We start from the raw sequence: 19116 nt of genomic DNA on the forward strand, positions 1-19116 counted from the left end.
ATATCTGATATCCAGATCTCACTATTAACTAAAATCTGAGGTCCCAACCATAATTATCTACCTAAATGTTCTTTTTTATGCTCTTGTCTGCAGTCTGCATCACACACTTGGATAACTTACAGATATCTATTCTTCTCTAATGCCTTACACATGTAGACATCTTTGCACACGTTTGATGAGTCCGAACAGGACGAATACAAAGTAGAACTCGTTCTCTCCTCGTCAACATTTCCATGATAAAAACCCATTCCTCTCATTCATTAACACAGTTATATTACATTGTCGCTCTTACACGCATATTCTCACCATTTCTCGTACATCATACCTCATACATCATACAATTTATTACGGTCCTTTGAAGAAAAGTTATTTGATAGTGAATCCCAATGAACATTCATAGACTAATTTTTTACGAGTTGCATAGAATCTATTCAATAATCATGATCACCATCCATTGCTCTACGAGATTGCGCAGTCGAAGATATCAATATAAACGGCACTCAGAGAGAAAAAAAAATGGTGTGTGAAGAATATTGTAGACATAAGCACATAGTAAATTACATATTGAAGTGCCAAAATTAAATTTATTAGAAACGTAAACGTTTTCTATAAAATATCCTTGTTACTATGAAAAGTAAAGCTTCTACTTTTAAGAAAAAGCCTAAAGACGAAGGAGTGTGACAGAAATGCCTTTCGAAGAAGAATAAATATATAATTATATAGTTATATAATATTTGTAATATAAATACATAATTGCCTTTTCTTCTGGAGGTCTAGTATGTTGGAAATTTTCCTTAAGACCACACGAACAACTTTATTATTATTATTATTATTATTATTATTATTATTATTATTATTATTATTATAGTTTTGTTACTTATAATATAATAAAATAATATACGACATAAAAATGTATCAATAAGCAATCATTTTAAATAATATATTTTAGTAATTAAATTTAGTTTTATGAAATTTATCACGTAGAGGGCGATCTATGCAAAGATGGAATCAACTTCAACAAAAATAATCAATTACGAGGCTGTTGTTTCTTTCATATGACTTGTAATAGCCCCTACACTGTCCTAGACACATTTTACTGTCTTCTCTTTGATAAAATCATTTTTTTTTTTTTTTGCGCTGATATATAATTAAGAAGATCGGTGATCGGTTCTTCCAGTCTTCTGGCCTTTCTTTCAAGGGTGTGGTTTAGTTCTTCCGACAGGACGCGCAAAATGACCCACTTAAACCGAGGTCAAAAAACAAAAGACACGGACATTTGCCTAGGTGAACTTGTTCCGTCAGTGAATGTGTCCGAATATTGCATTTCTCTCGCTGTAATTTGGCCTTCATTGTTAACAAACAAGAAAAATGTTTTCATTTTTGCAACGGGTGGTGGTCATCCGTGTGGCGATCTCCCTAGATCACGTGGTTTACGAAACCTTTATAAGCAATACATTTACTTGCCAATACATTCGTCCTAAGCGATCAGGTCTTAAGGAACTAAAAAAATGAAGGTAATAATGCCCTTTTAGATTTCTTTTTTTTCTTTTGAGGACCAAATTTAACTTCGTAAAGATATACTAAGAAAACGATATATTAAGATTTTCGATAGTCCTGAAGCACTAATGGTATATTGTCAAGTATTAGATAAGGATACTATGATATTCATAAAATTTCTTTTTTATATATTTATTTTTTGAAAAAACTATAATATTTTATTAAAATTATTTCTAAGTTTTTATTTTTATTAAAATATATTTTAAAAATATTAGAATATTAAGAATCAAATAAAATTTTATTACCTTTATCCTTACACCAAATCTCAATTATAATATTCTAGTTATAAAAATTTTGCCAATATATCAATCATATTGGCAAAATTCATCGAACTTTCGTGATTCGTAAGTTCGATGAATTATGTGATATAAAACATCGTCTGTTGAAGACTCAACAAAAAAGATATGGACTAAATGTCAACTTTGAAAAAACTAAAACAATGATATCTGAACAACAGGAGCTACTGAACAGAGTTACCATAGACAGATTTAAATTGGAAAATATGGAACGCTTCACATATATTGGATGACGCATGACTTGGACCCTAAAAAAAAAGGGTTAAAAATTAGAATAGCCAGAGCAACAACTATTTTAAAGGCCATTGACAAAATATGGAAGAACCGAGCTATAAAGATGCAAACTAAACTGCGCATTGTGGAAACCTGTATCTTCAGCAGCGTGCTTTATGAATGCGACGCCTGGGTACTCCTGAGAGAATCTGAAAGGAGGATATTAGCATTTGAGAGGAAGTGCTATAGAAAGATCTTGAGAATAAGCTGAATCCAGAAAGTGGACAATGAGGAAATCTAAAGACGAATACAACCAAAAGGAAACCTGATCCAGAAAATACTCAAAAGGAAACTACTTTTCTTTGTAAATATGTGTAGAATGAACGATAAGAGGAAAATAAAAATGCTGCTGTTTGGGATGATTGAAGGAAACGAACAAAAAAGGAAGACCAAACAGAGAATGGGACGATGACATCGTCAAATGGTGCGGAAGCTCTGCACACAAACTGATTCATCTTGCACAAAATAGAATGCAATGGAAGAATCATATCAAGATGGCAGCAGACGGGCACCTACGGGCATTGGACCCATGGTTGTTGATGATGATGATGATGAATTAGGTGAGATTCATATCAAAGTATATGATGTTATGATGAATTTTATAAAATTTAATGAAAGAAATTGCAATAGTAATTATGATACCCTACATTGGGGTGAGCCAATTACCTTGCATATTATTTCTCTTGTATACATTTTTGTCCAGATGGCTAGCATGGAAAGAACTATTATGTGGTCACAATCAGTGTTTTGTCAACTTTTATCAAATACTTTCCTACCTATGCTACAAATATGTAAATAGGTTAGTGAGCAGGATTAACCTAAAAATAAATAAACAACTATTAATTTTTCTAAACTCGTTGAATCATAATAATAATAATAATAATAACTGGTTTCCATGTATTTTTCTTTAAATTTCTTTTTTAGGTTCTTATCTTTTCCGTTCTTTTCGTTGCCGCTAACGCAATTGGCGTTCTTCATCCGGGTTTCTATGGAGGAGGAGCTAGTGTGCAAACCCGAGCCCAAGACGTAAGTGACAATATCGTTTTTTTAAGGTCATCGATAATTTAGCTCAACAAAAGAAATTATAAAGGGGTGGATTATATATCAGTTTGCAAATTGAGAGACAATACATTTATAGAATTATGTTAATTAGTTCTAATAAATCAATTAAATCATGCCATTTAAGAATTAAAAATTATTGACGGTTTAATTTTTTAAAACTCACAAAAATACTAAAGCGTTTTTTTATTAAATTTCTACTCTAGATTGCCGGCAACTATGCCTTCGGATATGACGAGGGTCATGCCACTGGTGGAACTTTCCGTCGCGAACATGGTGATGCAGTGGGCAACAAAGTAGGTTCCTACGGTCTTACCGTCGCTGACGGACGCCAAAGGATTGTTAATTATGTTGCAGATGCTGCCGGATTCCGTGCCAATGTACAGACCAACGAACCAGGAGTAGAACCCAAGGATCCTGCAGCTGTGGCAATCAATAAACCTGGATTGGGCGTCCATCCAGGAGTATATGGATACGGTATTGGACACTTAGGTGTTGCTCCTTATCATGGTGGAATGTATCACGGAGGATTTTATTTCTAAACTTTTTCGTCTCCAACAATTGAAGTTTGGTCGCCATGGTTACGACAATTGAACCTAGTGCTTGTGAAGAATGCTGTAAATAAATGTCTAATTATTCATTATTGGCCTTGTTCTCGAAAGAATGACAAATAAAGTTTACTTAAATTAATTATTGGTGTGTGCTTATAATTATTTAAATGTAATTTCGATTATGTATTACACCGCAAAGCAATATATACGCTCTCTCTCTCTCTCTCTCTCTCTCTCTCTCTCTCTCTCTCTCTCTCTCTCTCTCTCTCTCTCTCTCTCTCTCTCTCTCTCTCTCTCTCTCTCTCTCTCTCTCTCTCTCTCTCTCTCTCTCTCTCTCTCTCTCTCTCTCTCTCTCACACACACACACACACACACACACACACACACACACACACACACACACACACAAAAAAAAAACTGTTTATTTTTAGTTAAAATATTAGAACTGTATATATGACAACTACTATCTTCTGCCACTTGTAGCTGTTGATTAATAATGGGTGCACTCGGCTATTTTAAATTCTGTCTGCATATTTGTCAATGGTTACAGCCAAAAAGAAATAACCTTTGTTTAATGATTGGTTTATTCGGTCTATAAGGAAATTCAAAGATGATTTGTATACAACCGCCATCTTATCGAATGATATCTTAAAGCTAGTGGCCTTGTCTGGAAAAATGATGTAGATTTGCTTTAAATGTGGGTAAAGAGAATGGAAATGATTGTGTATACGGACTGAATATGTGATTGTGAAATTATCTTAGTGAGAAGGTCGAAACATTATTTCAGTTCCATATCCATTATTACTGGTTTCTGCCATTATAAATAATGCAAACTTGATTTCGAGTTAGTTTTTCTTTTCAGAAATGCAATAGGGCAGTATAGAGAAATAGCATGTAAAATTCTTAATTCGTTCTATCATATGAGCCTATATTCGAAAGAAACAAATATTATATGTCCGTAACATTCCAGAATTTGGTTACATTCATTAGGTCACTGTAAATTAGACAGACAATTTAAAAGAAGCTTCGGTTGACCACTTTTAGATGTTGATCCACCAGGTGGCTCTGAAAAGGTAATTTGACTTTTCATTCATGAAAGGAAAAGTCCTAAAAAGGAAAAATACACGAAAAACCTAACAAAAGTAAACCGATAAAAACAATATTAAAAATACTACAAAAACCAGTAAACGAAATATAAAAGTCTGCAGAACCTAATAAACGGATTAAAAAAAATAAAAACAAGTGAACAAGGAGATAGGTGGAGAAGCTTCTGTCTTCCTTGGTTGCAATAGTTACGACAACCATGTGATGAGATGTTTTTACGTACTTTCCATATGTGATATTTTATAACATTGACGAGAAAATCAGGTATTTTGTTTTTTCTCACCGGTGGGGAAAACTGCAATAGTTCCAAAAAAAAAAAGGAAAAAAAAAGTGGGTAATAGGATCCTGAGCACTTCAGCCAGCTTCATCAAATGCGCTGCACTGGTAGAAGAGGTGCCCTACAGTTTCGAAACCAAAGAAATCGAAAAGTTTTCAGTTCAGCTGCTTTGGCCGAAGCTGAAGCAACCGAACCTCATCTGTAACAAATATTTTTAGTGTTTTACATATTGTATAGTACCACTCTGGGACCATCTTCGTACATAGTCCAGTGTGGTCAGTGGTCCCAACAGGATAGGAAACATCGAATAAAGTACTTAATTAGATTGCCAGATGAGTGATTTGATGCCAATGCTTTCCGTATGGTTCGAATACTGTTAGTTAGGGATATTTCAAGATCGGCAGAGCAAACCCTCCTTGCGTGTGTGTGTGGGGGGGGGGAAGCCTTGTGCATTTCGTGTTTCCTTTGATTCCAAAAGAAGTCGATGAGATGTTTGTTAACTGTGTGTAACAGCATTGGTGTTATGATGGCTTTGATGACTGTTGCTTTACCGTTGAAAGAAAAAATAATATGGTTTAAAAGGGGTGAGTTTATCACGACAGGAATTGAGTAGTTTTGTGTTGGTAACACAGGGCTCGAAAGGAAGAGAATTCCTAATATTTTTAATGGTCCGGTTAATGGTGTCAAAGCATACAGAAGATTGGCACGGCCGAATTTTTCAAAACATTTGATTTTCTCTTTGTCTGGGTTTGCGCGAAGACCACTGAGCACGCTAAACTGTCGCAATATGCCGAAGAAAATATAAATCTAATCGAAGGGTTTCAACAATATCCTTAGCATACACAGCAGTCTTGCTCTGTTTGGAGACTCTGGGCAGCAATATTTCTCTCATTGAGTGAGTCGTCAATTTTATTTTAAAAAAAGGTTCTAGTACTAGAGCGAAAAGAAGGGGGCCCAGGGCGGGATGCTTTGTCGAGCCCCTCTGAGTAAGGGGTTCCCATTTATGGGAACCCATTTATGGAGATAGATGTTGTTCTATTGTAGATGCTTTTGATTATTTCCCTTACGCAAGAAGCCACACTCACATTTTCTAGGATATAGTTTAGAAAGTTGCGCTTTGCACTGTCGAACGCTTTTTCCAAATCCACTTACACGAGTGCGAGCGCGAGTTCTTTGTTCGTCAGGAGGCAAATAAGATCTCTTATTAGAAATAGGTTGAGTCTCATCGATTTACCGAATCTGAACACTTGATTGCTAGTAAGCACATTTCCAATGCCTAATTTTAGACGATTGCACATCACTTTTGTGAATAGCTTACAATCCGTATTGGTCAAGGAAATGGGCCTCCAGCTACCTACACTATTCAGGTCTCCCCCCCTCCCTTTTTTAGAGGATAAAAATCGTGCACGCACTAACAAAGTCAGCAGACACGTGTCCAGTAATTGAAAACATTAAAAGTCTAAACCAGAATAGACAAGATGAAATTATCGACAGACCGATAAAACTCAACACCTAGTCCAGGGATTTTCCTGAGCTTTAGTTCATTGTAAGCCTGAGTAACCTCTTCCAGTGTTATGGGAATCACCTGGAAGTGTCTGTAGGTGTTTAGGCATACTTTGCTGAAGGCGTTAAAATCGCCTGTCATCCCGGAATCATCGAAATAAGCTCTCCAATAATGATTAAAAATTGCTGCAGGATATCTCCCGTGGCCTAAAGTTTCACCGTTAACTTGGATTTGCTGAATTGTTTTATTATCATATGCTATCATATGCTACGATCTAGATATTTCAGATGTTATACAAAACAACTCTTGGTTGTCGTTCTTAGCTGTTACTAAGATTGACAGTTGGCATCTAACGGATTATTTCTTCCACATTATGAAGCTGTAAAAAATCGCCTGATTTCCGATTACAATAAGAAGCGGAAAAAATAAAAATAAAAATGGTGATACAGTTTTCCCCGCTTACAGATTCTTCCGTCTATTACGACATGGCAATTGACCCACTTAGAGCAAGAACACGTGTTTTTCCTTGAGGTCAGAATGAAAGGCGTTACTCTAAATTAAGCATCCATTCGATGGATAACCTTGGCTTTGAAAGAATGCAGCCATTCGATAGACAGTCATCTTGCTGTTGCTCCAAACTGGACGTTTCCTCTTCCCCCCCATGGAGATCACAGATGGGCATAAAATATCCCAAACACGTAAATACAGGAAAGTATAAATACGAGATACAGAAGAATCTATATCCATCTTTTAGAAGAATCCATAGAAGTCACCATGAAGGTAAATTACTATTTCTTTAGCTTCCTGGTCAAATGAGGAGGTTTAAATTAATCGATGTTTAATTCTAATTCTATTAAATTCAACTATTCAGTTAATATTTGTGAATTCATCTAAATTGTAAACTGCATTGCTGATGTTTGTCTTCAATTTTTTGTAGGTTCTCATCATCCTCGGTTTTATCGCTGCTGCTAATGCAGTAACTATTCTACATCACGGTTTGGAAGGTGGCGCTAGTAGTCAGTATCGTGGCCAGGATGTGAGTATTAAATACGTTCCATGTCTTTCTTTCGTAAGTAATAAATGCATTAAAGGCTGTGGCCATCAACAGATGAATCCAAAGTTATATTCGTAATGATTCTCTAAATATGTTTTGAGTTCTCTTATACAGAAATCTTCCTCGGTACTTAAAATAAGATATTGATTTTTTTTTAAATCACGGACCATTTTTGTTTGGATATAGTCACTGCCTTTTTTGTAGCATAGCTTGTAGCGATGAGATTCTTTGGCTGGAGAGATCGAGATTCACTTCTCATTCAAGAAGCCAAGGACGGAAGTGGAAGATCCTCTCCGTCCCCTAAAAATAACAACAAAAATGTGATATACTGCATTAGTTGTATCTAACTTAAGGAAAATCTTCCTGGAGATCACATCAGAACTGTTTCCAGCGGTTAAGATGGCGCTACCATCTATATTAAAATTATTGTGAGAAATGTAAAATAACGTTTAATTTATGCATTATAAATAGATACTTAATAAAAAAATATTATATTTTAAATAAAAACTAAAAATAAACATTTAATTTATTTAAATATTAAAATTTAGATAAAAATATTTTCAAAATATTCATTACTAAAATAAATTTATTAATACACCTTTTCTTTATTAATATGATTTTTGTAGTATAGCCACGTAACATGGCTCAAATGCCTTAAGTTGGACATTTGAAATGTCAGTACAGTATGTAAGATTTATTAGTAATCTCGTCTCGCGATGTGACAAGGGATTCAGAATGAAGCCACTTTGTTTTAAATCGTCTCGCAAAGTGACAAGGGATTCATAAAGTGAAGCCATTTTATAGTTTTAAATGGGCGCATGAGCATTTTGCTAACATACGTTAATCACGTTTTGGTTTGTGTTTAAGCACCGAAAATTTGAAGTTTGACGTTGCTGGTTTTCTTCAATTAATCCTTGAATGAATAATTAAATTCTGTTAAAACATTTTTCTTATGAGTAAAAAAAATATATTGGGTGCATGATATTCGATATTATCTTATAGCTTCAGGTTGCCTTCCAGTTTCTCTTAGAATGTCAACTGTTTATCATGTGCACATTTTTTATATAAAAATATATGTTATGTGCACATTTTTATATAAAAATGTGCACATTTTCTTACTGCAAATCTTACATCATAGTATTGCAATCTTGTTTAAAATTGTACCTAGGCAATCAAGACAATGCTTTATAGAAGAAACGTCTAAGAATTTACATTAGTATCTTTATACAATCCAACCAATAGTCGAATACAAATCATAGCGAACACAAATTCAAAGAATCTAAGATTCTAGATCAGTTATACATTTGAATTGTGGAAGATTGGAAAAGCTATGCAAGGTACACGAACATAAATTATAATTAATAAATTATTAACTATAATTAGCATTTGAAAATTTTTGAGAAATATATATTTTAAAAAAATTCACTATTATTTCTATCATAATATTCCAACACCTATATATTTAAAGAATATTTATTTAATTTCAGAACACTAACTTCATTTCGCAAAAAAAGAAATAAAAAAGTAATCAGAACATGTTAAGAGTGAGAATATAAATCGCAATCCATGAAATATTAACATTTTCCACAAAACAGGGTACTTTTATTAGTTTTACGTATCATTTTTATATTTTTATATAAAAATTTTATTAGTTTTACGTGTCATTTTTATATAAAAAGTTTAACACTCAGTATATTTTTTCACAGATTGCTGGCAACTATGCTTTTGGTTATAATGAAGGTCATGCTACAGGCGGTACCTTCCGTAGAGAACATGGCGATATCGCAGGTAACAAGGTTGGCTCCTATGGTTTGAGTGATATTGATGGTCGTAGCCGTGTGGTCAACTATGTAGCTGACGCTGCAGGTTTTCGGGCCGATATCAATAGCAACGAACCTGGTGTCGAACCCAAGGATCCCGCTGCTGCTACCATTAACAAGGGACACGTTCTTGGCTGGGCTGGTCACCATCTCGGTTACGCAGGTCATCTTGGATATGCTGGTCATCATGGATATGCTGGCCATCCATGGGGCTGGGCTGGCAACTGGGGTGGTCGGTGGTGGTAAGATGTGAACAGTCTTTCTTGTAAGGAGGCTTGTCGTAAATGGGTTTGCATTACTTCCTTATTCTTAACCGTGTGGAATAAAATATTTCATTTTAAAAGTTGTTGTTCTGCTTTTTTATAGATATATATTCACGATTATTTTAAGTTTAAAACTAAAAAAAAAAAACATTAAGGTTACACCTCTTTTAAAGTTGCACATTTTAATGTGCAACCATTTTTGTTTTATTGTTGTTATTCTGAATCTCATCTCACCAACGAAAGCTAGCAGCCTGTAGTTCATTTTTATTACAATAGTATCGTGGGTGCATAAGGGTTAGATAATCCCAAACTCAGATTTTGGTTCTAATCACATTTTTCGAGTCACTTCAAGCCTCCAATAAATAGAATAGTGATCTTATGATCTCACACTAGACATTCCTAAACATCCAAGTTCACGATAAGATTCGATCTACAACCCGAAGCTTGCTAGTTGCAAATCCTACTGAAAAGTTGAAAAAAATACTTATCTAAGTTCACACAGGTAGAAGAGTGTAAACGTGCTACAACTTAAACCTACATTTCAATTTACGTTCGTTTGTTCACATATTTCTCTATTCATTGGTAGGTATAATTACATTAAGTCATTCTTGTACCACATATAACAGTTTTTGACAATCTTTGTTAGATGAAAGTTTTTAACTTGGTTATAAATGAAATTAAAAATGCCAAGTAATTATATTCTTAGTTTAATCCTTTCTCCAAGTGTAAGCAAACAAAGTTTGCGCTTTGTTTGCTTATCCATAAACATGTCAGGCAAACTCATATATAGAGGCTAATGCTTTCACATTAATTGCCTTAGTATCCCACAATGCAAAGCACATTTCCATATTTCGTCTGTTTAACATGGTAACTGAATTATGTAACCCTTATCCCACCACAGTACTAACTACACAAAGTTTACAAACTTTCTTAGGCGGATTTCACATTTAAAATGAATACAAAAATATTTGGTATGTTATTATAATCACGTTCATTTTAATTTTTAAAGAACAGCAGGTGAACGAGGGTTAGTTAGTTCGGTTTCTATACTCTACAGACCACATACCATGATTTTTTTAAAGCACTTCAGACTTCCAATAAACAGAATGAGAGTCTTACACCAGATGATAAAAATTCTACCTAAAGACATTGAAATGCATCTATAACGAGATCACAATGCATCACCTGTTGGTTTCAGAGTGGATACATTATCAATTTGGTCAAATAGGCCTCCGGGAGCCTCCCTGTATCTGTTATCCATAAACATGCATTGCTTGAAAAGAAGTCAACGGACCCCTCCAATGAAAGAGGCATTGTGATAGGATGCCATGTTGTAGGCCTATCCGTTCGACAAACTGTTGATAAATTGGGCCACCCCAGGTCAACAATCAGTGATATCATACTTAGATGGCTGTACGGGAAGTCAAATGCAAGTGTTATTCGCAGTGGAAAACTACCACACTCAGTGAACGTGCTCGTAGGATGCTACAAAGGAGAATATGTAAAACCTGCAATTTGTAGGCAGCCATATTTAATGTGCAGTTCCCGGCATCGACTGGAACATGAATCTGCACAAACACATTACCTGAACCAACATGCAGTGTCGTTTTCAGTGTTGCAAAGAGCATGTACAGTGGGATGTGGGAGCTTGGAAAGCTGTGTTATGAAGCGATGAATCATGTTATACTCCTACCGAGAAGATGGACAGGTTTGGCGGATACGATGCACCGTGTCATTAGGCTGCCGCTGTAAATGCGTGGTTTGTGGACATGAACGTTACCACACTTGAATGGCACCTACAGAACCCTGGTGTCAACCCTATTGAACATCTGTGGGATGAACTGGAGAGTCGAGTGGGTTCAATGGACGTCCGACCCACAACTGTCTAGGACTTCATTACATGCCTACGGGAAGATGGTCAAAATTCCAATTGAACGATACCGTATTCTTGTGGAAAATATGACCCATTGGATTGCTGTAGTCATCGCAGCCAAAGGAGGTCCGACATCTTAAGGTTGGCTGTTTGTTCTTACGCAATGGTGTCCGTTTATTTATATCCAAGCAGTGTCGATATTAGGGACATTTATTTTCTGAGATTTGTGTGTTCAAATTACGTTAGTAAAATTCATAATCATGTTAGTATCAATAACTGTTCATTCCTGAACTTACTTTCTTACACAAGAGAGTGACATACGAACTGTATAAAAATATTAAATAAAATAAACAGAAGAGTAACATTTAACAGAATAAAATTACTCAATTTATAGCCTTTGGTTTCAGCAGTTTTTGACAATAGGAATAACTAAATATGTTTATTTTGTCAATATAAACATAATAATCCATAAGCAAAGTATAATTTTTCTTTTAATAAAAAAAGTAAACTTAAGACATGTTTTGTATTCTGTAATAAAAATTTACTATTTTCGTTTAAATCTCTTTTATTGGGGAAAGTAACGGTGAACACCTATAATTATAATATATAGAGAGTTCTCTTAATATTCTGACAAAACAAGAAGTTTATAGTAGGAGGGAAAATTGAATCAATCGACCGTGAGATGCGGTGATCGATTCATTAATGCCCTTGGGGGTGATGAATAGCAACGCAAAGCTGTACCAATGAAGTTTAACTGAGGTTCGGCTGTTGCTCTTACCCACTTGGGCGATGAGTTTTTGAGTTCGCTCTCTTAGGGTTTTTGCCTTAAGGGAGCACTTTGAGTCTCCGGGGAAGGTGTTCTCCGGCACGGCCCGCTGAGGGGCTTTGTCGGTGAATTATTTTCCTCGGAATTTGAGCGGTTCTGCTCAGTGGTCGGGGAGCCCGTCACTGAGTGGAACCAACGCTGAGATTAGGACGGTCTTTCGCCCACTATGGAGTGGCCTAGAGATCGTCCGTATTTTTGAGATTTCACCTTTACTTACATAGTCGGTGATTGATTTTATATGAGATGCCCATACATATACATATAGGGTAACGGATGGCAATGCTGAACCAATGAAGTTTAACTGAGGTTCGGCTGTTGCTGTTATCCTGGGTAAATGAGTTCGCTCTCTTAGGTTTTGACCTAAGGGAGCACTTTGAGTTACCGGGGAAAGTGTTCTCCGTCGCGGCCCGCTGAGGGGTACGTGCCGGTGAATTATTTTCTTCGGAATGAGCGGTTCTGCTCGGTACTCGAGTTTCACTGAGTAGAACCAACGCTGAGATTTGGACGGTCTTTCGCCCACGAATGGGTGGCCTAGAGATCGTCCGATATTTTTGAGATATCACCTTTACTTACACATTACGGTGATTGATTTTATATGAGATGCCCATATATATATAGGGTAACGGATGGCAATGCTGAACCAATGAAGTTTAACTGAGGTTCGGCTGTTGCTGTTATCCTGGGTAAATGAGTTCGCTCTCTTAGGTTTTGCCCTAAGGGAGCACTTTGAGTCTCCGGGGAACGTGTTCTCCGGCACGGCCCGCTGAGGGGTACTTGCCGGTGAATTATTTTCCTCGGAATATGAGCGGTTCTGCTCGGTACTCGAGTTTCACTGAGTAGAACCAACGCTGAGATTTGGACGGTCTTTCGCCCACGAATGAGTCGCCTAGAGATCGTCCGATATTTTTGAGATATCACCTTTACTTACACATACGGTGATTGATTTTATATGAGATGCCCATATAGGGTAACGGATGGCAATGCTGAACCAATGAAGTTTAACTGAGGTTCGGCTGTTGCTGTTATCCTGGGTTAATGAGTTCGCTCTCTTAGGTTTTGCCCTAAGGGAGCACTTTGAGTCTCCGGGGAAGGTGTTCTCCGGCACGGCCCGCTGAGGGGGTACTTGCCGGTGAATTATTTTCCTCGGAATATGAGCGGTTCTGCTCAGTGGTCGGGGAGCCCGTCACTGAGTGGAACCAACGCTGAGATTAGGACGGTCTTTCGCCCACTATGGAGTGGCCTAGAGATCGTCCGTATTTTTGAGATTTCACCTTTACTTACATAGTCGGTGATTGATTCATTCAATCCAATACCCTTGGAGGGTAATGGATGGCAATACTGTAGCCAGTGAAGTTTTAACTGAGGCTCGGCTATTGCTGTTACCCTCCTGCCATGATCAGAGCTTTCATTTCATAGCTCAATAACACCTTATCCCTACACAGTCCTCTACATATAACGGGGAAGATGAAAAGCATTCTTGCTTCGCCCCTTTAAGCCAGTCCTTATAAGGAAGTTTATAGTATATATATATAATATATAGAGATATATTATAATATATAGATATAGAGAATTCTCTTAATATTCTGACAAAATAGGAAGTTTAGGGAGAGATATAAAATAAAAAAGTCCTTTTTAGGACTTCCATGGTAACGAATGGCAATGCTGTAGCCAATGAAGTTTTAACTGAGGCTCTGCTATTGCCGTTACCCAGCCATGACTCAAGCTTTTAGCTCAGTAGCACTCCATCCACACAGATTTTCTTCATTCAGATGAAGGGATAATGAGTCAAGGACTCAGTCCATCGCCCAGTTCTTTTAAGAAGTTTAGCATTATCATGTTACAAAGTTGTAAGCGCTCGTGATTGTATTGGTACTTCAAATAACTGTAAGTTTACTACGTGAGTGTATTGGTAATACAATAACTGTTGCAATATTTTAATAAATTAATAAATGCTTGGTAGCGATTTGCATCTTTTTGACTAACAGCAAGAGACTATCATCTATGCCAGTGGTCTTCAAAGTGTGGTATGTACTCCAGGGTGGGGTACGCCAGTCGATATGTGGGGGTATGTCAAAAAAGTTTTATATGGATAGGAAAAAAATTAAGTAATTAATTAAAGATAAAGAATATTACTTTCTTTCATCAATTAAACATATATCTAATATAGACAACGACGTTTTAAAGATCCAGTAAACTTAAATTTACGAGTAGCGCACATTGGGCGACTTTGCACACATAATCGTCCGTGGCAAAACTGTCATGTTTTAAAACTAGGGAGTAAATCTCTTACTTCTTATTATCATTGCCATTGTTTGTAGAACATCCTAGTCTTGACAAGCCCAACTAGAGAAGGAAAATTGCTTAGTTATCCTGCTATCTACAGATGACACCACAGTTGTATTAATTATTTGACTATTAGTAGTAAGTAATTTTTTAGTATATATTATTTCTGTGCAATTCCAACGCTTTTTTGTGCTTACTTTTACGTTTATACTAGAAATAGTGAATTAATATTATCAAAATTTCTTACATTTTTTAAAAGTGTTTGATATTATCAATAGTAAATGAATTATATTTAAATTTACAAATTAACCCTCACAAAATGGATAAATGGTTAAAAAAATTTCCTCCAAAGAAACCGCGAATTGAAGATAATTATGACAGTACTTCTACATCAGACGAACAACAAGGAAAAGATAGGATTGATTCTTCTATTCAAACAAGTTTGTTATCAGTCAAATTAAGTGATAAAAACATCGACGTGAACGTGAACACAAATCTTTACAATTCTTTGAACGATGTTTAAAGACATGTAATTCTCAATCCAACAACTTAAACAAATTCACTAAAATTAACGATAAATATTTGGAGGCATCTCTTGAGGTTGCATTCTTAATTGCAAAAGACCAAAAGCCACACACCATTGGGGAAACCCTTGTACTCCCAACAGCCATAAAAATGGTAGAAATAATCCATGGAAAAGAATATGCAGATAAACTAAAATGTATTCCTTTATCAGCAAATACTATTGGTAGACGTATAGAAATCAATGCAGTTAATTTAAAGAAGCAACGTATCGCAGTATCAGAAGCCATCAAACCAGAATTTCAAGAAATTATGAAAGAAATGCAAGGCCATTGTTCACATTAAATATTGTAATAAATATGTTTGTAAGATGTTAATAATAAACAATAATGTTACCAGAAATGTCTTGTTACCAGAAATGCTACGCAAGTGGCATCAACTATATAAGGCCTCTGAATATTACAAGAAGAATACATCAGAATTGCTTTCAGTAGATCTGAGAGTATTCAGAATAGAGAATTCCAAGGCTGGATTTCTTGATCCAGGTAATGATCCAGATTACGGTCTGGGATATAGCGTCACTCGTCTCCAGATTAAATTCTGGGGTCAGCTTTAACATAATTTGTCATTTCCATATGGGAGCGTTGAAGGCAGGAGTGATGTGGAGTGGACGCCCACCATCGGCCGTAAAATACAGTTCTTCACACTTCCACTCCTTGAACAAACACCTTAACTATAGCATTCTACGAACAACGTAAAAGACTGGCAATTTCCTGCATACTGCTACCCTTCACACGGTAACCAACAATCATGCCTTTTGCGAAATCCATCGGATCACGTCGACCCTTGCACAGCTCATCAGCAACTTCGAATAACGAGTGTTATTTTGGAGGGGTGGAATGTGTGTTTTTGAAATAACTAGGGTAGTCGTAATATTTCGAATAGGCTGCATATTTGGATAAGTATTAGGAAATTGGCATTATCTAAATGTTTTCAAAATATATTATTTTAACAAAGGAAGAATAAAGATGACATTTTTGGGGGATTCGCAAGTTGGTTTCTATAAGACATTTGACAGAGTCTGGCTCAAAGAAGTGTTAAGTAAATTTTCTTCATTTGGCATGCCTTCCGACTTCTGCAATGGTGTTCTTACTAGCTTTCCCTCTGGATGTCCATCGGGTGTGAAGATGGATGGATGGATAACTTTCTTTAATACGCAGTTTTATCGATGACAATGTACTGCACTTTTCGTTCTCATTAGATAAGGATTGTGTTACAAATCACTAAAACCTCCAGGATATCAACTTCTATAAACTAAATTCTGATCTTCAAATTATTTTTAATCAAATTCCGATGCCTTTGTTAATTTCAACGCTAGTAAAACTTAACCAGTTTAATTTGCCACAAAAATAACTGATTTTCTTTCTGTTTGAACTTTTTTTTATTTGGCAACCCCTAAATATCTAAAAAAGATAGGATTTGTCTTTTTGGGATTACTGTAACCTCTAATAGCTTTTGCCATATTACAAATAGCGCCCTCTCTCCAACAAAAGTAGATTCTTCTCTTTCGCCCAACGTGTTACTTTGCCTGTGAGCTAAAAAAAATAGGTTGAACAACCTCTCGTCAATGGAATTCCCATTAAGTTTCGTTATCAAGAAATGATGATGAGCTTACTGGTGTATTTCTCCTGTCTCTCTCTCTCTCTCTCTCTCTCTTTCTCTCTCTTTTCAGTATGTCGAGTTAAGTCTACTGGAGTGAGTTTATTCCTATTATTAATTTATTTGTTCGGTTATCTGATCTCTAGTTTAAAACTTTGTCATTGCAGTTAATTGATTTTGAAGAAATTTTCTATTAGAAATGGATTTATTAAAATAAGAGAGTGAGTGACTCTTGGATGGTTTCTGGATTATGCTTCACCACAAAGAGTGTGTATCAAAAGCGTATCAAAAACAAACTGTATAAGATTAACTATTCGAACAGAAAATAGCAAGGTTAGTGTCATTGAGATCTTTACTGATGTTTTGCATATTGGTAGCAAAATTATTATTGATTTGATTATAAAGTATTAGTAAACAACGATAATTAGAAAAGGCAGAGATGTTTAACGTTTCATTCCACTCCAGTAGTAACAGGATCTTATGATTAGTTTAAGGATATGATTTCCAGATGAGCCTTTAAGCCTCTTAATAAAAATAGTGATAAGACAAAAATCAATATGCCTTTCGCGTCAGGATATCTAACAAGATAAGGCTACATACTTATGTTGGCGCTTATTTGTTCAACGTTCTTAAATTTATTAATCTAAGATTAATAATATCATCATAATCATCATCATCATCATCAAATTCCTGCCATGTACCCTCAAGGGGTGTACAGGAGATTAATAATATTATGAAGTTAAATGATGAGAATGTGTAAAGGAGTCATAGAAACCTCACTATCAATCAACAGAAAAAAGAAACAGTTGGTAAAATTCATAGTACAAAGTTACTCTGTGAGGAAAGAACTCATCTGTGTGTGTGTGTGTGTGTGTGTGTGTGTGTGTGTGTGTGTGTGTGTGTGTGTGGTGACTGTTTATACTGAATCTGAAGAAATCATTTTTACGTGAACTCCCAACCCACTAAAAGTTGCAAATAGAACTTTGCTATAGTTGATGTACTAGGGATTTTTTTTATTAACTATATATACACCCTCTGTCCAAAAAGAAACCGAACTTTTCCAAAATACAAGAAACTAGTGGCGCCACCTTGTATCTTTTTGTTGTAGAAAGTGGCAACCTTCATTAGTGTTATGTCAACTGTTTATGACATTTGTTTCATTAGAAGCCCAGTTATAGTGCCAAGAGTGACAGTGTGTTTTGAAGAACGGTCGGTCGTCACGATATTCATGCAGTACGCGACGAATTCTCGCTATCAATCGCCTCAAAACTTCGAGATAAAACTCACTATTTACCGTTTGGCCAGGCGAAACAAATTCTTTGTAGATAATGCCCTTGCAATCGTAGAAACAAATCAGCATTGTCTTTACTTTTGACTTCTCCAAGTGACTTTTTTCGGATGCTCCTCTTCTGGTGGTCTACACTCAGCACTCTGACGCTTTGTTTCGGGCTAATACTCAAATCACCACGTTTCGTCACCAGTAATGAGTCCTTACGAACGGTTTTAATGAGGCCCTTGCAATATTCAATTCGATACATTTTTTGGTCGTCGGTCAACTTGTGGGGAACAAATCGTGAATTCAATTTATGAAGGCCCAAACTATCGGTCAAAATGTTGTGTGCACAATTGATTTTGAAATCCCCCAATTCATCTTCAATCAATCTCACGGACGATTTCTGGTTTTCTTTGATGAAATCACGCACTTTTTGGATGTTAACTTCGCTCAGTCCAGTTTTCGGATGGCCGGGCTTTTCGTCGTCCTCAAACGTCTCACAACCACTTTGAAATCGCTTAAACACTCGTAAACTTGAGTATGGATAAGCATCCATCACCGTATGCTTTTTGAAGCATTTGATGCATTTCGGTAAAACGTTTACCAAGTTTAACACAAAAGTCAATCGCAGCTCGCTAATTGAAACTCATTTTTCGACCGTTCGTCAAAAACACACTGTCACTCTTGACACTATAACTCCGCTTCTAATGAAACAAATGTCATAAACAGTTGACACCACATTAATGAAGGTTGCCGCTTTTTGACAACAAAAAGATACAACAGAGGGCGACAATAGTTTCTTCTATTTTTCGAAAAGTTAGGTTTCTTTTTGGGCAGAGGGTGTATATAGCATTTATATTAATATTTGAATAATTCTGAAACCCTGCTGTTGACATCATGTAACGTAAGGTCTCCAGTAAGC

The 19116-nt window shown here is 36.0% G+C and overlaps 1 pseudogene; it reads left to right on the forward strand.

The window, feature by feature from the left end:
* The first annotated feature begins 7395 nt into the window (after positions 1-7395).
* LOC150096021 (cuticle protein 14 pseudogene) lies at positions 7396-9741 on the forward strand (annotated as a pseudogene).
* Positions 9742-19116: the final 9375 nt, after the last annotated feature.

Source organism: Typopeltis vanoorti, chromosome 19 (genome assembly GCF_054136105.1).
Source record: "Typopeltis vanoorti isolate ZY-2024b chromosome 19, IOZ_Tvanoo_1.0, whole genome shotgun sequence".
Taxonomy (NCBI): Eukaryota; Metazoa; Arthropoda; class Arachnida; order Uropygi; family Thelyphonidae; genus Typopeltis; species Typopeltis vanoorti.